Source organism: Aethalodelphis obliquidens, unplaced genomic scaffold (genome assembly GCF_003676395.1).
Source record: "Aethalodelphis obliquidens isolate GAN/ISIS:26980383/991018 unplaced genomic scaffold, ASM367639v1 scaffold3, whole genome shotgun sequence".
Classification (NCBI taxonomy): domain Eukaryota; kingdom Metazoa; phylum Chordata; class Mammalia; order Artiodactyla; family Delphinidae; genus Aethalodelphis; species Aethalodelphis obliquidens.
The window spans coordinates 19,573,820-19,582,107 of NW_020837947.1; the positions used below are offsets into that span (position 1 = coordinate 19,573,820).

Consider the following 8,288-nt stretch of genomic DNA (forward strand, 5'->3'; position numbering starts at 1 on the left):
TGGTCCAGCCTTCCACAGATGATCATGAAAACCAGACTTCAAAGGGACTTGGAGAAAATTTTATTGATTCCTTACAGAACTCCTGCCTAGTTCCCCTTTGGCCTGTCTGATCTTTTTGAGGTTTATGGGTATGAGGACTGGACCCTGATTCATAATCCAGTGCCTTCAGGTAGTTTTCCCAACCATTATTAAGAACTGAAATATGTTTCCCAAAGCAGACCTGGCATATAATAGGCCAGGAAAAGAAGCCAGGCAAAGAAAGGAAGGAGGGAGGGAAGGAGAAAGACAGAGAGAGAGAGAGAGAGAGAGAGAGAGAGAAAGGAGGGAGGGAGACAGGAAGGAAGGGAAGAGGAAAAAAGAAAGAAGGAAAGAAAGTCTACCTTCCAAGTAGAAAGAAGAATAGAATGCCTTCATTCGTATATTGTGAAAGTTTGCTGTTAACCAACCACAAGGTATCATTATTAAAATAACTTTCTAGAATAAAGCAAAGGGAAACAAAAGGAAGACCAAGAATTCTTTGACACCAAATTAAAGCAAATAAATAAATATAAATAATAAAGTAAAATAAGATCAAGCTACCATTCCAGAGGAAGAAGATGAGAAATAAATAAATCTCTTCAAACCAAACTGTAGGAAAACAGTCTCGTTGGAAACAAACACGCCTACAACAGAATTGATCACTTAGGACAAGAGAAAAGAGCAGAAACCAGTAAATCAAACAAAGTATGAAACTGAAGTGTAGGGTTAACGTTCACCTAATCAATACCTAACACCGCAGATTAACGAGGCCCTGGCAAGAGAGTCTAACTTTTTCATATCACCAACATCCAATGGGGGAGGATGTGAATATCAATCAAAACATGATAACAAGGGAAAGGAATCAATCACCTGCTTCTCAGTATTAAATAAAGGTAGCTCACAGAAAGAGCTGGTGCCTGCCTATCACCTTCCTCAGTAAGAAAACAAGAAGGCATTAATAAGAGTTCACCTGTGAAAACTTTCTGTCAGCAGTCACAAACCACACTATAAACAAGACTTTCTACCAGGATGGGAGTCTAGAGGTGTATTAAAAACAAACAACAAAGCTTTACCTCTGATTCAATCTGCAACTAAATAATGTCATAAATGGGATGCTTTTAATAGCAGACTGCAAAGTTTTCCCCTAATGCATAGTTTTTTAAAAATCATTACTTTGCTGGCAAGCACTCTAATCTGATTACATATCTTTTAATTTACTTCTATCTGGACTTGTAATTACATATATGAACAAATGCAAATCAATTCATTTCATAGCCACAATTAAACTATTTAAGACTTCAAAATTTTTCATAATTTTGGTTCTGAAATATATACTTGGTTAATAGAATTTGCAGCAAATTATATATAGAGAGGAAGAAAGTACTTTATCTCCATCAAACAATAGAATTACATCCATCTGTTATTTTTTAAATGGTGACAGCAAAATCAATTCTAAGGGCGTGAAAAGAAAATGAGATTCTGAATTTCTCACCGTACCTTCTAGTTCCCCTTGACACACTAATTAGTCTCCCACCCTCTTCTCTTATGCCTTACAGCATGTTTGCCTGGAGGAAAAATGAAACTGGCAATACAGAAGAGAAGCAGTGGCTAATGAAAAGGACAAGAGAGAAGTGACAATTCCTTTGAATGGAGCCATTAGCTACACGCTGTTTTCAGGGCTCCCGGCCTCAATATTCTAACACCTCCAGCTGTTTTCAGAAATTCCTGTGGAGCGTTACAGACTGTACAAAGCTCTATCCTGGATAGTTTGCTATGTGTACAATTAAGAATGGCATGCGCTTTCTGTATCATTTTTCAAGATTATTATTGTTCTTCTCTGAGACTCAAGAGAGGAAGCATAATGAATACTGTCTTGTTACTACCATCATCCGGTCATGAAGTTCAGAAGAAAATCCTTTCAAAGTTTTGAATATCAAATGACAGCAAAAATCTCTGATAGCTTTGAAAAGCAATTATGTACACAGTTTGTGATCGAATTTGATATTTTAAAACTTATAGATGCTTTTCAATAAGGGGAACTATTTGAGCACATATTTTTCGGGGATCCTTGATACAGAACAAAATTAGAATTGAGATTTCACTAAAAATTACCCAACCCTGGAAAGCATGTGACTGAATCCAGTGTCATCAACATCTGGCAAGGTACTAACACATAAGCAATGTCTCTGCCATTGTAGTGTTTCAGGCACATTTCTACCCTACCATAACTTTTTATTCAAGTGTCCTGTTATATGCCTGAGGAAAAATAAAGCATATTTAAAAGAAAAAAGCAAAAAACAAACAAACGAGGAAATGTCTTTCAGCTCTTTACTTTTATCTTTAGCTATATCTTCCCAAATTGATATGAGTTAATTGATTACGTTTTTCACTACAGCGTGGTCTAGGGTTATTTATGCCTATTAGAATTCTGAAAAGTTACAAATGGAATTAGCATTACCTAAGATATGATTTTAAAATTTAGAGTAAAATAGCAAATTGACATTTGGGGCCAATGCTTGGGGAAAATCATCCTGTTGCTGTGGAAATGAGTATAGATGCAGACCTTAAATTTCTCTGTATTCAAAGGCTAATTGTGACTTGAGGTGAATCTTATACACACACACACACACACACACACACACACACACACACACACCCCACTGAACTTGAGGAGACAAAGCACCAGGCTTTACCAAAAGAAAGTAACTTCCTGGCAGTAGACCCTTACCTATTGTTACATTCAAAGATGGTTCCTACTAGTTGGCAAGGTTGGATCTTAGCATCCAATTCATTTCCTTAGGGAACACCTGCCTGGGGATAGTTCTGTCCACTTCATGGGCTTCTCCTGGGGTCTCCCCTCTATGGCTTGGTACCTTCTAATATCTGAGTGAATTCGGTGGTTCCAGGGCAAGCAGAGGAAACACCAAGAAAAGACTTGAACTTCTACAAAGACAGCTGATCATACAACTCTCCTTGTCAGCTTCTGATATTAATGGGCACTTCATCTCTCTCTGCACCTCTGATTTCTGTCTACAAAATTTGAGGAGCATTCTTTCCCTATCAGAATGATGAGTACTTAAAATAAATTTCTGTCATAGCTTAGAAACTGTTTGCTAAAATTAATGTCAGTAATAGATATTCAGCAGTTCAGTGAAGGCACCTGAGGCATATGAGCCCTTCAGGTAAAGGGCCCATAAAAGTGTCTTTCAAAGATGCATACATAGAGAATAGACTTGAGAACAAGGCGAGGGGGAAGGGTAAGCTGGGACAAAGTGAGAGAGTGGCATGGACATATATACACTATCAAACGTAAAATACATAGCTAGTGGGAAGCAGCCGCATAGCACAGGGAGATCAGCTCGGTGCTTTGTGACCACCTAGAGGGGTGGGATAGGGAGGGTGGGAGAGAGACACAAGAGGGAGGAGATATGGGGATATATGTATATGTATAGCTGATTCACTTGGTTATAAAGCAGAAACTAACACACCATGGTAAAGCAATTATACTCCAATACAGATGTTAAAAGAAAAGTGTCTTTCAAATGTCCACATGGACTAATGACTATGAATGTGTGGATTTTATTCTGACTTGGAGTGTATAACAGCTATTTGTAGTGACCAGGGGCTCTGGTGTTTAGTGTAAATTACTTCTCTAGAACAAAAGAATTCGGGTTTCGTCTTAACCAGCAAAATCAATCCACAAGTGCTACCTTCTTGATAGCTGAAACACCCTGGCTTTCCAAAATGGTAGAAGTAGAAAATCCAATATCAAACTATTTTGATTTAGTTTTATTCTGCTTTTATTCAGTCCTTTCCTCTTTTGAGTCTTGATTAGCCTTTAGTTCCTGTTCTGCCTATCTCTGTCAAGAGACGAGATAAACAACTAGAATAAAAATTGCTACTAGACTATATATTTAATTTTAACTCCGTATTTTCTTTCTTCATTTACGGACCAGGACTGTGAGAGCAAACGATGGATTAGGATCTTTGTTTTGAGGTTATTTTGTCAAGTGGATGGAGAGTTACTTTTTTCTAATTGTCCTTATGACTTGGAAAGCTGTACAGTGAGCAAGAGGTACAGGTTTCAAAGGGAACCATATTTTAATATCCCATTTCCTATTTAATACTAGTTCAGAATATTTCAGATCAAAGGAACAGAACTGATCCAAAGTGCTTTAAGAAAGAAAGAAAATAAAAAAAGATTTGGTCAGAAAAAAATTTTGGTCCCAAGCCAGGTTGTCCAGAGGTTCACCATGTCATCTGAACTTTTGCATTCTTTTTCTGTAATTTTCTCCCGTTGGCTCCCCCAGGTAGCTATAGCAGTTGTTAAAGAAAAAAATTATCCTGACACTTGTTACAACAGTAAGGCAGACATAGGACTATTGCAATAGGCTATTGTTATTATAGGGACTATAACAATGAGGTTCCGCAGTAGGGGAGAGAGATTGAGCTCAACTCTGAATACAACAAGGAAAACTAAGGACTGATAGCCAAGAAGCAAGGTGAGGGGGTCAGTGGATGGAAAATTACTAAGAGGAAACATCAGCGGAAAAGGGGATTCTGCCTAAACCTCCCTGAGAGTATTCTTGCTTAAGGCAGACCAGGGTGATCACATATCACCTGCGAGATGGTGACAGATGAGAAATTTGGTTAGATATTGAGGGTGATCAAATAGTGAGGGTGAAGGAGTCTCTCTTGATAACCTGAATTTGCAGGATTCTTGCTAAAACTGAGTCTTGAGGAGATGTTCAAGACAGGGTCTAGTTGGGCTCAGAGAAGTCTGTCTAGAGTCTGGTCAAGAAAAAAGTCTTTGTCCCAGTTCCAAACTCCCTGTCCTCAAGGGACACCCAGTCATGGAAGAGAAGGGGCCCAAGTCCCAGCCTTCCCTGCGATGGTCCAGGGCACACTGACTGGACCATCCCAGGGTAAGTACTGCCCCCAGAAAATGAGGACACTCAAGTTAACTGAAAGCAATCAGAGCCCACCTCAAGAACTGGAGTGGGGCCGTTGTCACTCAAACTACACAGGGGATAGGTAAAGAAATTCAGGTAGTATTACAAGAAAGGAAGAGAAAAGATGCTGCTGGTCAGTAAACAACAGAAGTACTTGGCATCTCTCTGAGCACTGATGGCCTCGTAGCTCTCCGTAGGACAGTCAGTAGGACAGTCAGTGGTTAAACACCTATGCATATAAAGTCCCTAACACAGCATTTGGGTTATTTCACAGACACATGCAAATATTCAATTCCTTTCTATGCTCTTCCGGCAACTCATAAATAATTGTGCATTTTTTAAAACTTTGGTCAAACTTAAACATACAGCCTATAATTTATGGAGCACAGGTTTCTCTGACCCCCAAATGTCCCCAAACTGGTATATTAGCATAATATTAACTGACTGCACTAAGGGACAATGTAAGGCAGAGCACATTCATTCCTTAGGTCTTCCTGACAACCAAATTCTCCTTTTCTCTGTAGCAGTCATGAATGTCTGAAGATGATCATGCTAGGGATGAAACATACCCAAAGGCTGCCCCTCCACAATAGGATCCTGTCACTTCTGCTTTTCTCAGTCACCTTTCACAAGTCTGCATTGCCCCTGGTCACAGAAAACTTTACTCCTAGAAACTCCCCTAAAGGCTCATAAGCACTAAGGGAATATTGGAAACATAATGGAGGTCATTGCATACTTTTAGCTGCAGCTTGTGACATTGTGAGAAACCCAATACCTGTATTTTGCAGACAGACTAGTTAGTATACAGTGGAGTACCTTAATCTGTTTGCAGTTCACTGGGTTTCCTACCCGTAAGGATTGGTGTCTTTCAACAATTCGGATAAATTTTCATTCACTATCCCTTAGCTATTGCCTCTTCCATTTTGTTTCTCTTACTTATCCCTGAAATTATATATAAGGTATACACTATATGTGTATATGTGTATATATATATATATCCTACCACTCCTATAATCCATAAGCACACATTATATATGTATATATATCACTCTTATCCTCCATAAGCACAGTAGTTATTTTGCTTTTCATAATTTGCTTCATTTTGTCTTTTTGGATCTATATTCTCTATTTTTTTTTAATTTTATTGATTGATTGATTTTTGGCTGCATTGGGTCTTTGTTTCTGTGTGCAGGCTTTCTCTAGTTGCAGCCAGCGGGGGCCACACTTCACTGTGGTGCGTGGGCTTCTCATTGCTGTGGCTTCCCTTGTTGCGGAGCACAGGCTCTAGGTGCGGGGGCTTCAGTAGTTGCAGCACGTGGGCTCAGTAGTTGTGGCTCACAGTCTCTAGAGCACAGGCTCAGCAGTTGTGGAGCACGGGCCCAGATGCTCCGCGGCATGTGGGATCTTCCTGGACTAGGGATCGACCCGTGACCCCTGCATTGGCAGGCAGATTCCTAACCACTGCGCCACCAGGGAAGTCCCTATATTCTCTATTTTTTCAGTTTTTATTTTTTTGTAAGTGAATGAGCAGGGCTCTCTTCCAATAAACCTTTATTTACAAAAACAGGCAATGGGGTTTTGGAACTGGATAGAGGTTGCACAACATTGCATATGCATTAAATACCACGGAATTATTTACTTTAAAATGGTTCGTTTTGTGACATGTGAATTTCATCTCAATAAATTCTTTTTAAAAAGCAAATAGGCAGTTATTGGGATTTGGCTCACAAGCAGTAGTTTTCTGACACGTGACCAAGATCAACCTTTAATTCTTTGCTTCAACTCATTCCAGGCAACCCTAATTTGCAGTTATGTAACATCTACCTGCATACTTATGACAGGTCACTCACTACCCCACAAGGTAATTTTTTTTTCACTTATGGACAGACCCTGATCCTACCTGGAGGGTTTTTTCATATACAAAATCTCCCTCCCTATGCCTTCTATCCACAGAGAGTTTACTTATGATTGTCTGCTTCACTAAAGGGACTCCACGCCAGGTTGATTTAAAGGATGAGTTCACTCTAACTGGAGAAATACTGAAGGGGGACATGCTTATATGCTAAAGCACCAGGCAAAGAGAAGTTGAATCCCTTAGTTAAATACACTCGACAGGATGGACTGACTTCTCACATACACACACATCTATCCATCATCAGCAGATTTTTATTAGATGGAAGATACCTAGGGTTGGCTCAAAGGAAAGTGGTGACAGTCGGCAAGCACTCCTCCACAGAGGAGAGGAGGCACCCCTGGCTGTGGACATGGGTACTTATGATATTGAGAGTCAGGGTCTCCTCCTTAACTTTGGCCACCCAGGAAGCTCTTCCCCTTGCCACTCAGTATCACCAGTGCTGGCCTGAAAGGGTCTGCAGTGAGCTAGTTCAACTTGGCTAGCAGTTCTTCCAGTTCTGGCTGGGCTTTGAACCTTCCCTTGAAGTCTTCTTCAGTGTGCTCCCTCACTGACAGTTTGACTCCTTCAGGAAAATTGTTTTGGATTATTTCCAGGAAAATCTCTGCAAATGTAGAGCTCCAACCGCTGATCTGAACCACTCGCCCATGGGTGGTAAGAACTGAGTCCAGGAGCATTTTGCTGCCTTGGACCTGCAACTGCAAATGCCTCCACGGTTTTGGTGGGCATCACATAACTTTCCTCAACTTTAATGGAGAGATGGTAGCAGAGGTTGTGAACATACCGGGCATAACTCTCTGCCAGGGCCATACATTTGCAGTCAGGTGAATGTTTCAAACCCCATATTCATAATCTGTCCCCAGATTAATGGGTCTCACTTCCACGTTTCCCCTCTTCTTCCTGGGCTGAGCAGGAAGCAAAAGAGAAAGAAACTCTTGTGCTTTAACTAGGTGCTTGTATCTTCCAATGCCGTGCATAGGTTGTGACCTGTAGTGCCGACTGATGCTCAGGAATGCCACCTGCAGAACAGAGGGGATTCTCTCCTGAGGTTCTGAACCTCAAGAGGGAAAAGGCTTGCTTAAAAATGGTGTCATTCCTCAGACACAGTGCCTTTCCCAGAGCTCCATTCATCCTTTGCTGCTGCGCGGCCTGCAATTGTGCCAGCGGAAGATCGGCCCAAGTTGCCGCGACCGCTGGGCGTCCGAAAACACTCTATTTTTTCAGTTTTATCTTCCACTTCACAGAGTTTCTTTCTCTTCAGCTCTATCTAACATGACATTTAATCTGTCCATAGGATTTTTAATTTTTTTTGTACATTTTAAATTTCTAAAAGTTCTATTTGATTCTTTTTCCTATTTGTTAGGGAGGTTTTTTTTTAATAGTCCTGTCTGCTCGAATTTTCAAGC

General features: G+C 40.4%; 1 pseudogene; it reads right to left on the reverse strand.

Annotated features, from left to right (window-relative positions):
• Positions 1-7,342: 7,342 nt before the first annotated feature.
• On the reverse strand, positions 7,343-8,041 carry LOC113605791 (39S ribosomal protein L48, mitochondrial pseudogene; annotated as a pseudogene).
• Between the last annotated feature and the right edge of the window lie 247 nt (positions 8,042-8,288).